General features: G+C 35.0%; 1 pseudogene across 1 annotated transcript; it reads left to right on the top strand.

The window, feature by feature from the left end:
* Window positions 1-768: 768 nt before the first annotated feature.
* Window positions 769-13,859, top strand: LOC114273764 (glucose-1-phosphate adenylyltransferase large subunit 3, chloroplastic/amyloplastic-like; annotated as a pseudogene). Its single transcript, XR_014349968.1, has 15 exons — window positions 769-1,301; window positions 1,908-2,021; window positions 2,596-2,769; window positions 2,912-3,004; window positions 3,280-3,363; window positions 3,478-3,533; window positions 4,190-4,283; window positions 10,531-10,643; window positions 11,681-11,753; window positions 11,942-12,022; window positions 12,211-12,297; window positions 12,534-12,638; window positions 12,777-12,883; window positions 12,997-13,081; window positions 13,545-13,859. The product of XR_014349968.1 is annotated as a glucose-1-phosphate adenylyltransferase large subunit 3, chloroplastic/amyloplastic-like (transcript).
* Window positions 13,860-15,859: the final 2,000 nt, after the last annotated feature.

Here is a 15,859-nt window from a genome sequence, read left to right as displayed (position 1 = left end):
TTAGTCAAATCTCGAGGGAGTGCTGGTAATTTGCCCTAATGTTAGTTACAATGGTACAAAAAGCTTCAACATCTTTGGTGGTGGAGTAATTGACTCCAAAATTAAAAAAATAAATAATAATAAAAATAAAATCCATTGTGTGGGGAAAAGTTAGCATTGTGCAGCACCTAATTTAGGTAGTCAAGAAACATCATGCAAAATATTTGAGACACAAGTTTGAGCTCTTACAAAACCTATAATTTGCTTTATCTACTTTCAATTGTAGCTAAGAACAAAGGCTTTTTTTATTATTATTTATTAACACAACAAATATGAGACGAACCAATATAGATGGGCTTGGACTGACCTATCTGGTACTGGGCAGAATTTCAAGTTAGCTCAGTCAAATTGAATTGATATTGATTTGGCCTAATAGATGAGAGGCTCTGTTATCAAGGGTGATGTTTAGGTTTGAATCTCACCGACAACTTCTCTTCCTCTCCCACCGATTGTTTAAAAAAAATATAAATAAATAATCGCTTACCAAAATTGGAGAATAAAATTTAATATAACATAAAGAATCATGCTATCAAGTAAAAAACTGATGTGGGAAAAAAAATATAAATAAATAATCGCTTACCAAAATTGGAGAATAAAATTTAATATAACATAAAGAATCATGCTATCAAGTAAAAAACTGATGTGGGAAGAGAAAGAAATAGACCCAATATGAAAAGTTGGCCCGTGAGACAACCCAAGACCCGTTGTGTTAAAATTTTAGAACTATCCAACCCAAAATCAATTTGGTCATTTTTTCACATACAATAAAAAATCAACTGGCAGCGACCTATAGAATATTCCTTGTAATTGGACTGTTTTTGAAAGGATCAGACAAAACACAAGAAAAATTGGTGGATGCAAATAGTTTTGGACAACGTGGCTCAATCCTCCGGTAGCATGCATTCCATGTAAGCAAAGACTTGCATTGCTCTCAAAACTCTCTTCTCCTCTTCCTCCTTTCCATGTACATGGTTCATTGAATTCTTCTACGAGCAGGCATTTTCATACACCGGAAATTCCAATTTTGTCCTCGGGTTTGGGCGAAAATGGCAGTATCGGCAGATGGCCGGATTGCGTTGTCGGCTGCTGGGTAGTTGAATGTGAAGGGTTAGCAGGGAGGGAGGCTTGTGAAGTTCTGCAATGGAGAGTTGATGGGAAAGAAGATGAAGATGACACTTCTTCATCAGGGGATGATCAAAAAGGACAATGTTAGGCTTCATGTGTCCATGTCTCTCACTGCTAATGTTGCAGGTGAAGCTAAGGTGAGCTCGCACTCTCTCTCTCTCTCTCTACATATATATATACACACTACAAGGCTGTGCACATAAGAGATACGTGTGCAGAAATAAAACATGGTTGTAATCGTCATCTAACAAAAAAAAATTAAACGTAGATGGAAGGAAGAAAAAAAAAAAAAAACTGAAGAAATCACAAAACTTGGACAGTCACATAGGGGTAATTTGGATATGAAAAGTTGCATGACATAACTTCATCAAGTAAGTTATGTGTTCATATAATATACTATATACATAATTATATATGATCTGATTAGTTTCAGTGTGAAGTTCTGTTGTTCATCAACTTAACAATATTTCACAGGGCTATGGTTAAATGGAATAGCAAGTCAACTTGTATGGCCTAGAATAGAACTGTAGTACTAGATGTGGTTGTATGGTGTGAAGGCCATTTTGATTGCAGCAGTTGCAACGTACTTGGAAAAAATACTTAAATAGTATAGATTTAAACGTGGTGGATAAATTTGATCCACACATTTCAAATTCTGGGCATTTTTTTGGGATACATAATAATGTTGTTTTGCAGTTGTACACAACTACGTGATTGCCAATATTAAATGTGTTTTTGTGCAGTTGAGGGACCTAGAGATGGAGAAAAGGGACCCGAGAACAGTTGTGGCAGTCATACTGGGAGGTGGAGCTGGTACTCGCCTTTTTCCTCTCACCAAACGCTGTGCCAAACCTGCTGTAAGTCTTCTTTCAATCCTCCAAGCAACCTTTCCTTCCATTAGAGCCAACTGCATTCACAAGTTTTTGGTCATTAAATCGATGTGTTGATGCCACTTGACAGAACAAAATAGAGAAAATAGGACACATTTAATGTCAATATCCAAGAATTGGAATTTCCCATTGTAGAGACAATTCTCAAAGAGAAACTATCGATAATATTATTAATAAAATTAGTTTCGCCAAGACTTGCATTCTTATTTACGACAAGGAAAGACCTAATTTGAATAAGAAATAGCTAACTATGCTCATTCCTTGATAGACATGAAAAGTATAATAGAAAACAAAAAAATATCCAAATTCTAGAAAATTTAAGAAACATGCCAAAATGAGTGGCACTGAAAATGAACATTCCTAGACAAAGTTATTTATAAAACAAAGCTTTCCAAAAAACAACAAAATTGCTAATTTGAATTCCTAAACCTAAACGATGGAATTCAGTCATAATCCAATCAAAATTTAATTGTTCCAAAAGCTCTTTTGCCATGTGTTCTACATCAGATCTAGTCATTATCTCTGCTATCCTCTATCTTAGGTCCCCATTGGAGGAGCATACAGGCTGATTGATGTGCCAATGAGCAACTGCATTAACAGTGGGATCAACAAAGTTTACATTCTCACTCAGTTCAACTCTGCATTGCTCAACAGACATCTCGTTCGTGCATATAGCCTTGGTGGCGGTGTCACCTTTGGAGATGGTTTTGTTGAGGTATATTTTACTTTGAGTTCATCATCTTCATGTATTTTTCAATTTTTTTCATATGTAATTTAATGTAGAACTTGGTTGCTTTAGGATTTTTTGTGAGTAAAAAATGTGTTCAATTAATTGCAACTTGTTATGCTCTGTGTAGGCTCTAGCAGCTACTCAAACTCAAGGTGAGACAGGTAAAAGGTGGTTCCAAGGTACAGCAGATGTTGTGAGGCAGTTTCATTGGCTTTTCAAGGTACCTAACATCACTTAGGAAGTGCTCATCTCTGAGAAGCACAAACACGTGACATGTCACAGGTACGACAGACACGTCAACACAATTTATTTTATTTTATTTTTAAATGTAGGACGCCATACATGAGTACACATATAAAATATGTAATTTTATATATTTATTATGTGACATATACAAGAATAAGCAATTATTATACAACTAAATTATTGTCGAGACTTTTACAAAACTGTGACATTGTCATAGATGATGACTGGAATATGTTTTCCATCTTGTAGGATGCAAGAAGCAAAGATATTGAAGATGTGCTCGTTCTATCAGGAGATCACTTGTACAGAATGGACTATATGGACTTTGTTCACGTAAGATGCCACAATTGAATTTATATTTTTTTCTTTTACAGACCTTTATTTGTTGACATTGTTCATGTATTCAAACCTTATTTCTGAGACTAAAGATTTTTAATTTTGATTTAGAATCATCGTCAAAGTGGTGCAAATATCACTTTATCTTGTTTGCCAATGGATAACAGGTTGGTTATTTTTCTCATCACTCTGGCTTCTCAAGTGCTTTCAACTTTGAAATTATATTAATTAAACTTAATAAGACCATCTCTAATGGTATAGTATTTTGTACTATTTTAGCACAGTAAAAATGCACTGCATACAAAGTTGCTCAATCAATATGTAGTATTTAATGTGCTAATATAGCATAGGTGCTCCAACAAAATAATATTTTTTTATACTATTTCTGTATTCATTTACCTATCAACCTTTTTTCAATCTCCATTTTTTTTAAATAATGCTTCAATTCCTTAATTTAAATCAAAATCAAATTTGTCTTTATTTATTTGTGTCAAATTAACCCTCAATTTATTTTCATATGACATAGTTGTAATCACCGATAAATTAAACTCCAATTATAATAGTACAAATGTAATTTTTATAAAAAGAAATGGTCAATTAGTCATGCGAACATCATAAAATAGGTGTTATTTCTCATGCTACATTTTGCAAAATAGCACACTGCTTTTCTAGCACAATATATACTACACAGTTGAAGTAAATGGTTTTTTTTTTCGCTGAACCATGGTATTCAGTACTGTCACACTTAAATAAATGCAATTTTAGGGTTTTGTTTTTGTTTTTGTTTTTGTTTTTTTAAGTGTTTTCTCTATTTCCATTATAGTCGTGCTTCAGATTTTGGTTTGATGAAGATAGACGGTAAAGGAAGGATCATTTCATTCAGTGAAAAGCCCAAAGGAGTTGATTTGTAGGCAATGGTAATTACTAAAATTTTATAATACTCTCACAAAGTTCTATAATATCTATGGTGTAATGCCCTCAAAAAAAGTACAAGACAATCAATCACAAATTGTCATAAACATAGGGGAAATATCATCTCTTCATTCATCAGAGTTTCCTTTACAAAGATATTACATGCATTACATTTTCATAAACATTGATCTTGAAACTATAGCATGTAACTCTAACTTCTAAACAACAAAAATAAGTACCTAAAGGGCTTACAGCTTTCCAAGTTAACACTTGGTTACAATAAAAGAAAAGTTCTAACTCTTTACATATAAAGCCCTTGGCTTGAAATTTTACATTTAACACCAAACAAAATATGTAAAATGGAGTCTTCAACCCCTAAATCTCCTAAGCTATGTCCTTGGAGGTGGCATGCCCTCTGTACCTGAAAAATGGTGTCCCAAGTAGGGTGAGCCAAAGCCCAGTAGAGATATGCTAAATAGTACATGAGAATTAACTAAAACATTAGCATCCGATAAATGTTTAACACTTGAAAACCAACTTACATATTTTTCATAACCAATCAACATTGACATCCATACTTCCATTCACTTACATTTACTTATCCAAATCAATTCATGAACATAGGTCATTGTAGACACCCCATTTTTGACCGTCCTCAAGATTTGGATGTCACCGTTTGAGCACCCGATGATCATCCATGTTTGTGTTCGTTTGGAGTTTCCAGAGGTCTCGGCTACGCGCTTAGCCTCAGGATCTCTGAACTCGACTGTTCAGTGTCTGGTTTCGTACCAAACACTTGTGTTTTGCCTTAGAGGGGCAGGGAATACCTTGTGAGGCATCCCCACACATCACCGGCCATGGCCAGAGGCCACCGGCTGGTGTTTTGTTGCCATCGGCAATGTATATTGCCGGTCGGCATTCTTTGTTGCCGGTCGGCATTAAATTTTGTCAAGATGGCAATTTTGAGCAGCCGACTACTGTTCATCTACTTTTGCAGATATTTTAATACAGCTGTATGGCATTTTGTTCCCCTCCATACACGTGTATGGAGGGATGGCCTTCTTGTTAGCTTACCTTGTAAGCTTTACAAGATTGGCTCCTCTATAAGAGGAGCCCTCCTCTCTTGGCTTTAGGGTTGGACAAAAAGGTTAGAAAATATACAGAGGAGAGCTCTGGATTAGGGTTAGGGTTTGTGTCTCACCTATCTCTATTTCTCTCTTTCTTTTTACCTTTGTGTGTGTATAAGTGCATTTGTGTCTTACTATTGCACACAAACACATAGTGTTACACCTTCCCTTGGCTACTGAGGTTCTAAGAGGTTGTTCTTGAGGTTCTTGGGTGGTTTTGAGCTTGGAGGAGCAGCTGGTCCACCATTGTTGAAGAGGTCTTCAAGGGTAACAATCTTGTCCCTTTTTACCCCTTTCTTGCATCGCATTTTTACCTATCTTAGAACTGTTTTTGAGCTTAGTGTATAATATAAAAAAGTTCTGTTTTTAGGCTCTCTAAATAGTTTGTTTAGAGTGTTTTGTGGTTTGGAGTTGTTTGACCCCTCCTAAGCCTTGTAAGGCTCCATTTTGTGCCATTTTGTGTAAGCTCCGAGACCTTGGTGTTTGGGCCTCCTCACCACTGAAATCTTGAGGGATTTCAGAGGTGAGGATGGTGCCTTGAGATCCCAAGAAGGAGAGGGTCACCCCCTCTCCTTGTTGTCTTTGGAATGGACCATTTTTGGTCTCTTAAGGGAGCACCTAGCTAAGCTTCACGTTTACCAGGCCTTAGCTGATTTCCATGCTTATTATGCCATAATATGCTTCTGTTTTTAATTAGTTTTGGTACACCATGCATGCTTAGCATACCTACCTTGTAATGCCATGTGTAGGCCTTAACATGCCTTAGGTTGTAAACCATTGTTCAAGCATGTTTTAGGTCTAGCTTTGTGAAGCTTTTGTGCTTATTTTGCCATGTTTGAGGTCTGTCCTTGGTCATTTTGGTCGGCCATGACATGCATTATATAACCCCTTTGCATTTTGGCTTGTTGGCCTTAAGTATGTGAGTATATAGCATGTGTTACTTGCTTTATTTTAATGGTTTGGCACCATTTATAGCATCATTTCAGTCCCCTTAGCATGCTTGTATGCTTGCCTTGGATGCCTCTTTGATGCCTTATGAGCTTGTGTGGTATGCTCCTTAAAAGTGCATTTGTGCATACTTTTGAATTCAAGCCATTTAGATGCCATCTAAGTGATCTTTTGAGCTTTGTTTTATGTGCTAAAACTCTATTTTTAGTCATTTAAGTCTTGCCATGTTTGGTCTTGCAAATACCACTTTAGCTTGCTTTAAATACTTGGACCATTTGCATGCTAATGTTTGTCTTGTTTAAGTTGGTTTGGCACCTCTTATAGCATGATTTTCAAGGCTTATAATGCATGCCATATGTCTATGATTATTCCCTTCTAAGTGTGCTTAAAAGTTGTACTTTGATGCTTAAGCGTTAGGCCTTAACATGTGCATGTGTGTATGTGTGTTTGGTCCCATTTTCTTAAGCTTTTGGCCACTGTTTTGGACCTAACTTGGAGCTGTCCAATTAGTGTAAGTCCATCCCTTGCATGCCATTCAAGTGTTGTTACATCATCCCATGTTTGCATGCTTTGGTTGCACATGTTACATGCTTGAAATCACTTGCATTCGCCTTGCATTCCATTGGTCGAGTTGCTAGTATATTGCGTGATTGGATTACATCTTGCATGCTCTAGTGGTTTGCATAATTGTGGCATGCTTGTTTGCTTTGTCGCTTAGTTTATGTACCTAATGTGCATTGCATGTTTGTATGCTCTCCTTTATGCCATGTTGCATATTAGCTAACATGCTTAGGTCGCATCGCATTGAACATGCATGCCTTGCCTCTTGAAGTCAAGTGATAGAGGTTGGGCCTTTATGTGCTTATTTGGTTTGCATTTCATTTGACATCAAAATGTGCACACTTGGTCCTTTGGACCATCACGCATGGAAATGAGCGATTGATGGTCCGAGAACCAAGGAGCATGTCCTTTTGAGTTACTAACATGATAAGGGACATGATTGGTGCATATATTGCTTGAATTGCATCGCCATGCTCTGCCTTGCCCTCTGTTGCTGTCAATTGCAGATTCTGCAGGAACTTTCTGCCAACCGGCAGTGCTTAGTGCCGACCGGCAATCCTTCCTGGGCCGATAGCTTCATCAACAGCCGATGATTACACACCACAGCCGGTGATGATTCTACTCAGTCGGTGGTGTCTCCCAATGTCCAGGGAAGCAATTCTGAGACTTTGGCAGTCTTCAAAGGGGCAGAGCAGGGAAAACAGAGGCAGCCTATGCATGGCAGTGCACTTCCGAGCAAGACCCGAGCACGCGCGCATCAAACCCTCCTCCCAAGGCCCCTTTTATTGCTTTCTTTATGCTTAGTTAATTTGTTAATTAATTAGGTGATTTGTAATAATTAATTAGCTTGCGAGTTAGTTAATTTGTATTATTCTTTCGGTCCCTCTGAGCGAGGGTAAATTTGTAATAAGTGTGGGTGAGTGTGTGCATGTCTCCCAACCCCCACTTCTTTCTTCCCTTTTATTTACCTGCTTATGAAGGTAGATTAGGGCATGTTTAAATTAGCATACCTTATGCTATGCATGCGTGCATCCATACATTTGTCTCGCATGCACCAGGCTCGGTACATCATGCTAGCTGCATTTGTACCCCAACTCCAAATTGAATACGTGCATCAATTGATTGCATTTTACATGCCATGCTTAGGTTAGCCGAGCCTGCTCCAATTTCATCCTGTATGTGTTGCATTAGTCAATTTGACATGAACTAGGACCATGCATGTTGGCTAACTAGTTTATTGTTTTGGCATGGAGTACGATGTAAGTATTTTTTTTATGCTTTAGCATATCGCATGCGTGTGAATGCTATCATAACAGCATGCTTACCATGTGGCTAGATGCTTATGTGATAAACTGTTTGAATGCATGTGGGTGAAGGTTGGATTGTCTGAGTTGGAAAAACTCGTTGAAATCCGTATTTTAGCCTACTTGCGAGTAGCAAATTCCAAAACATTTTCCAAAACAAACGGATATGCAATGCTTATTTCCAAATTAGGCAATCTAGTCTATACTTGTTTGCTGTCCGCATAACGTAGTGATTCTAGGCTAATAATTGGTATAAGAACACATAACGTTTCCAAAAACGGATATCATGGTTAGTAGAGGCCGATCTTCGGATCGAGCGAGAGGGGGTGCTCATAGCTGACCTTCCCCGATCGTACCCAAAGCCGAGGCAATTTTGGTGATGATGGACACGTGGCCTTTGGCATCGAGTCAAGGTCTCCTAAATTCCCCCATAAAAAAATATTTAGGTGGCGACTCTGTATCTGGAAAAGCAGTCCATGTTTGGCACTTCTTTTTCTAAAAATCTGTTTTCTCAAAACGATTTGCCAGATTTGGACTCTTTGGTTCAGACTAAGAACCGTGACACAAATCGAGTCCGAGCTGTAGCGAGGGCCCCACGCGGGCACGTCTACAGTCATCATCATCTAAACAATTCAAAATGAGACTACAACTCATTTATCAATACTTCAATCATAAACATTTATTTATACACTTCCATTTCTTATCATTTTACGGAACTATGTCCGAGGGAACCGGCACCCAAATATATATAAGATTTCGGGACTTTCACCCTGGACACTCCGGCCAACTTAATTATCAATGGAGTCCATCCCCTATCTCCTCCCAAACAATGGAGTACATCCCCTATCTCCTCCCAAACAAAGATACATATACAATGTATTTAAACACGTTGTCATATACAATAACCAATTAAATCACATATTCAATGTTTTAATCCAACCGTCATATTCAATGACATAATCCAATTGATTAATTTCAATTCATCTAATCATCATGCAATTTCTACAGCAATCATGGCTATCCTTCACCGATAGCCCAAAACAGATATTTCTAAACAGATAAATAAATCTATCAATAGATAATTTATCAACTTTTTCCATAGGTGAGTGATTTATTAATCCAACTACACCATTTAATCACATGTTCCTTTAATTCCATAATTTCCAAGTCAATCTCGTTATTTATACAAAATAACTTATTTAATTCAAATTAGGGCAAATCTCCCCATTTATCAAATATTATACCTAAGACCAAATTTCATCAATTCTTCTCAAGTCAAAACATGTTCATGACCTCTCATGCCCATAAGGAACCCAAATAGAAAACCCCTCTTTTATATATATAGAAACCAACCAAAAATTTACCAAAAACCTTCCCAAATCACATCATTTATACAAGATGACAATACCTATGTTAAAACCCATATAGAAGAGTAGAATATCCCTACCTCAAGCTTAGAAGAGGAAGAAGGAAGAAAAATTCAAAAGTCGACGGAGGATAAACGACGTTTTGCTCCAATCAAAATGAAGCCCTCGACAAGCTCTACAATGTATCTCAAAGGAGCAAGGTGAGAAGATCACTCTAGGTAAGTAGATATAGAGATTTAAGTGAAAAAAGTTGAGTTTTAGAGAGAGAAGAGAGAGATCACTGTTTGAGAGGAAAAAGGAAAAGAAAATCATGAGAGAAAAAGTGATTTGGGCCTATTTATAGTAGTGAGGAACAGCCCCAAGGTCAAATAAAATAATAGGCTCTTTGATAGGGCCCATTCGAACCTCAAAAACCTGAAAAAAAACACGCAGGTGTAGACCCTTAGACAGGAGAGGGTCGACTCTATCTTCCAACAACCAACACACAGACATAAGAGGGTCGACTCTCTTCCAGTCTGGTGTCTACCCTATCTTTCAGCAACTAACACAAAGACATAAGAGGGTCGACCCTCTCCCAGTCTGGTGTCTACCCTATCTTCCAGCAACTAACACACAGACATAAACCCAGTCTGGTGTCTACCCTATCTTCCAACAACACTTCCAGAACTTCACCAACAAGTAAGGGTCGACCCTAGGAAGGTTGGTGTCGACCCTAGAATGGGATTTCTAAGTCTCTAAGGAACTTTTGACAAGAATAAATGCGAACAACTAAACCCAACAAGTTTAAATCGGATTGTACTCCTCCAAAACCAACCCATAACAACACCAAAGATTCCTAAAATAGAATAAAGGGTTCAAATACACTTACCAAAAGCTTTAAAGGACACAAGTGCTACATATGGACCCTTGGACTTATTTTTCTCACAAGGTTCTATACTTTTCTAGGTAGTAGATACAACAGTTATAAGATTATCAAGAGAAGAGGATGAAAAGAAACCATATATTGCTTCCATGGGAGTCTATGTCTTCAAGAAGGAGATACTTCTCAATCTTTTAAGGTACTTTTCAGTTAAGTTTCACCCTCCTTAAGATTAGGGATATTAAAGAATTATCTGTTTAGTACAAATTATTGAGATTGCTTATAGATTTTTTATTTTGAGAATTTGTTCCAGAATATTTAGTACAACTTATGAGGCAAAAATTATTTTAATTTATTGATTAGCGGGAAGATGAGAAGAGAAATGTTTGTAACTTCTACTTTGTGATTGTCAACTTTTAGCTTATAAAAAAGTTGCACCAAATAGGCCGACTCGTGTTCGGCTCATTAAAAAGTTATTTAAGATTGACTCGATATGTGAACAAGCCAAGTTTGAACACATTTGGAGGAGTGTTAATTTTTTTAGCTTGGCTCAAACTAGGATGAATAAACTTATATGAACTATAAAAGACCAGACTACTCAAGCTTGGGTTGATTAAAATCTTTTTAGATTGGTTGAAAGAGAAAAAAATACAGCTTAAACACATTTTTGAAGTTTGTCAAGTTTTCAAACCAAGATTGAACAACCTATTACTCGGCTTGTTTACAATCCTACTCAAGGGAAGAAACAAATAAGATAAAATGATTTTGCATAATAAAAAAGAAATGTCTTAGTTGCCTTCTATTTGAAGGTAATCAATAAAAAGATGGTTCATTCAGTTGCTTCTTTGAAATCTTGTATATGCACTCCATAGTATAGAAGTTCTAAGCATTAAGCTCACACACAAAGCACATGCACTTTTCAGTCAATGTATGACAAGAATATAAGATGATAAAATATGCTCCGATGTCTCAATAAATTTCACTCGATGTTGAGAAGATTTATTAATGATATCAATGATCAGAAATCTATGGGAATCAATTATGTGATAGGAACAAAACAGCGAAGGAAGAGAGAAAATGAAATCATACTACACTGCCATTTTATTACAACAGTTGGTTATGTTATCTAAAGAAATAAACTACAAGACATATCATATAGCACCAAAAAAAAAAAAAAAATTCAGGACATGTCAAACTTGAGGAAGTACTAAAGATACTGCATTCTTGTCAAGTCAGATGGCGCTTCCCGACTGCAAATGACTTCGGGTCAGAGATAATTCCTGCCTCTGCCAAAGAGTTCTTCATAAAGGTCGGTATCAAATATTTTCTGACTGCTCTCTTTATTTAAACATGTCACAATTTTTTTAACCCCTCAAAATTTTGTTCCTCTACAATTATGACATTTAAATTTAATTTTCCAACAGATACAAAGACTCATACATATGTATATACACATATTGGGCAACAATCTAAACCATGTTTGGAAAAATGTTGCAGGCTTATTTATTTAACGATTACTGGGAAGATATCGGCACAATAAAATCCTTTTTCGAGGCAAACCTTGCCCTTACTGCACATGTAAGTATTAAAACACTTTTCTTTTCTTTTTTTTTAAAAAATTCCGCAAGTGTTTGGTAGTAGGGAAAGTAGGTCATGTGTAGCTTGTATGGTAATTTCATTAAAACATGCTATCTGCAAACAAAAACAAAAATGCTTTGAAGTGAAACAATTTGGTTTTAACATTTATTTTTGCATTTTTGTTTCAGCCCCCAAGATCTAGTTTCTATGACGCAAACAACCCAATGTATACATCAAGAAGAAACTTACCACCATCAAAGATTGATAGCAGCAAGGTCAGTGAATCTTATATGATTTTAGGTTATGTGGAAGCTTCCTATTGAGCAAGATATGGGGCAGGATTTAAAATAGACTTCTTGCTTCTTTTATTTATTTTTTATTTGTTGGCCATTATCGTTGGACATGGAAAGGGATCGTTATTTAGTGTTATGTTTTTAGGTCTGGCCATATTTCTCAATCAATTTATGTGTCTAAAAATAACATTGTTTTCTTACAATACTATTTGTTGCAGATTGTTGATTCAATCGTATCCCATGGCAATTTCTTAAATAATTGCTTTATAGAGCATAGCGTTGTTGGCATCTGATCCCAGATAAACTCTAATGCCCACTTAAAGGTTTGTTTATGATTCACTAAATAATTGCATAAGTACATACTATTACATTGCATTGAGATCATGATAGCTTATTTTAATGTACATATCAACATTCAAAATGAGTTATATATAACCTAATGGTTGGTCATGTAAATGCAGGACACCGTAATGCTTGGTGCTGACTACTATGAAACTGATGCTGAAGTTGCAGCATTGGTAGCAGAGGGAAGAGTTCCTATTGGAATAGGGGAAAATACAAAAATCAAGTACAAAACAGCTCAAAACACTTCTCCACATCTATTCTTGCTTCCCAAAAATGAATCAATTTCCATAACTCTCTACTGGTGTCTTATGATCCTATGTTTACAATCTTGTGCAGAAACTGCATCATTGACAAGAATGCTAGAATTGGAAAGAATGTTGTCATTGCAAATTCAGAGATAAGTTTTTCGAAATAATTTGGTGTAGAAGATGTTGAGCATATAGAAAAAATTAACGGAAAAACACTAATAGTTGCCCAATTCCAAGACTTCACCACCTTTAAGTACTTGAATTAATTTGGTTTCTAGAAAATGGAAGTAGAAAGTTGTTTGAAAACAACATACTCTTCAGGGGGGAAAATCAAAATTTCAAAAACTGTTTTCGCACAAAAATGAAATCGATATTTTCAAACTTTTCATTGTATTTGTCTTTGAAAACACAAAAAACAAAAATATGAAAAACAAGAACACAATCAAACAGGTAGGTCTTCAACAAGGTTATGAAAACTGAATAACTTTGATGCATTAGCTATATGCATTGCACCAAAGAAAAAGAGAGGGCTAAAATGGTGGTTAAAGACTTTTATTTTTTTGTTGGTTGTCAACAAGATTGAGAAGAAGAAAGCAAATTTCAGGATTACATCATTTTTTTTGTATGGATTTGCAGGGCATTCAAGAGGCTGATGGATCCTCAGAAGGATTTTATATTCGTTCAGGCATTACCTTCATACTAAAAAAACTCAACAATCAAAGATGGATCTGTGATATGATCATAATTACAACTTCATTTCCTCTATTTTCTGGCTCAATTATAGTGGGAAATAGAGAAATTTCCAGATATGTGCATTGTATCTACCAATGACAGCAAAGTTTGTAAAGAGCTTGAAATACTATCAAGTAATACTAATATGCATATATCCCTTAATGCTTTGTATTGATGCAAATTTTTGCTTTATATCTAAATGACCTATATGGTTCTATTCTTCAAATCTCGGGGAAACAAACCAAAAATTCATGAACTGTGATCAAGATAAATGGGGCTTTTTTCTTTTTCTTTTTTCGGGACGAGTATAAAGGAAGCTTTTGAATATCCATTCTTTTGATGTTTATAATGCTAATAACAATAAATTTGTTATTTGCAGTTTTGGCACCATGAATAAATATCACATAGAATGCAACTGCTTGCTACCAATAAATCAAAATCCTAGTAACTTTGAACACATTTGAATGTGAGAAAAAGCAAATGATTTGGACTACTTTCAATTAGTTTCTTCGCAAAGTTTAACATAACTTGAGGTCAAACAAACATAGCTCTATATGACTATTTGGAAATCTAATTTTTTTTTTTTTTTAAATTCAAAACAAACAATAGCTTCCAGAACAGAAAAATATGAGGTTAGTGTAAGATTAAAATAACTAGACACACTGCAAGATATTCTTATCGTATTGCGTGAAAATTTTACAGAATTTTAAACTAATTCAGTATATCATCCAACTTATACATAACATGTCGAGTCGAGCTCAGATAAACACTTTAGTGATTAATTGAGAATTTAGTGATTAATTGTTAGTTGATAAATATATAATAAGGTGATAAATTGATGTGAATCCAATGTTAAAATTCTGACCAAAATACATTATAGGCTATGTTGAATTTTAGATTCATCAAGAAAAAGATTTTTTTTAAAAAAAAAACCATTATTTACATTTATTTTTTAATTTTATTACGACTATCACGTTCAAGCTACAGAACTTTTTTAGGCCTGTTTAAATTTGATGGCAGGTTTGGAAGGACCACTTAAAGCCTGACTCGATCCACTCATTTCATATATTTATATTTTATATTATTTAATTTTGTTGCTAGAGATGAAAAAAAACTTACCAATAAATTAGTTAAAACATTTGAGTACTTAACCTTGAGCTTATAAGAAAATAATCAAAAAATTAAACTACCAACATCATTTGTATTCATCAGGGACGGAACCAAAATTTTATCTCAGGGGGCCGAGTCATGAATAATTTTTTTTTTAACAATTCTTATACATATTTCAATTCAATAATGAGTAATAAATTAATATATATATATATATATAAACCAATATTTCTTTAGTACTATTGTTGTTTTAGAAAATAACTATTTTAGTTGATTTTTTGACTTTACAAAAAGATTTACACAAAAGTAGAGAAGAGTTGATTTTTCTGTAGTGACTATTTGATTTTTCAACTATTTTAAGTTGTTGCCAAAACAACCCTTAACGTATAATAAATAGAAAGTCATTTATTCAATCTTAGTGAGAGTCATAAATTGAATAATAAAAAAATGAGTCATAAATCAATTGATTTTTTGTACATTTATCAAAGTAGAATTCAACGTCATTTTAAATTCTAAAATGCCAAAAAACTTTCACAATTGACTCTCTAGTAAAATGTGTTATCCAAATTTATTTTAATGTGGTTCTCATAATGTATAGATTGAGTCTAAATCACATTTTAATTAATTATTTATTTTTTGTCAATTTATAAAAGATTAATTATAAATATAAAAAGCATCACATAACTAGGAAGTCACCAAGTCCAACACCAATCACAAGAAATAACATTAACTTAAAAAAAAATAAACAATTACATATAATCCCATGATGGGAGAGAACTCAACACCACAATAAGTGTTACTCATAATTTACACTACAAAAATAATGACATACAATCATTAAACTAAAAGCCTTACTTATCACATTTTAAATTTCTTATACACATTTTTTTATGTGAAAGTAGCCTTAATGAATATCAATTCAAACCAAATGACACATGTGAAGCAAGAGAGGGGCCAAGTCTATTAGATGTTAAGTATTTGTTGCTAAGAGAGCCCAAGTCTATTAGATGTTAAGCATTTGTTGCTATAGAAGTAATATATAAGCATGACTTTTCCCAAAGGTAAGGAGGCATGTAGGGATAACTATTTTAGTCCGATCCGTGGAGATC

Source organism: Camellia sinensis, chromosome 14 (assembly GCF_055761805.1).
Source record: "Camellia sinensis isolate YWXY chromosome 14, ASM5576180v1, whole genome shotgun sequence".
Classification (NCBI taxonomy): domain Eukaryota; kingdom Viridiplantae; phylum Streptophyta; class Magnoliopsida; order Ericales; family Theaceae; genus Camellia; species Camellia sinensis.
This window is presented reverse-complemented; position numbering and strand designations above follow the sequence as displayed.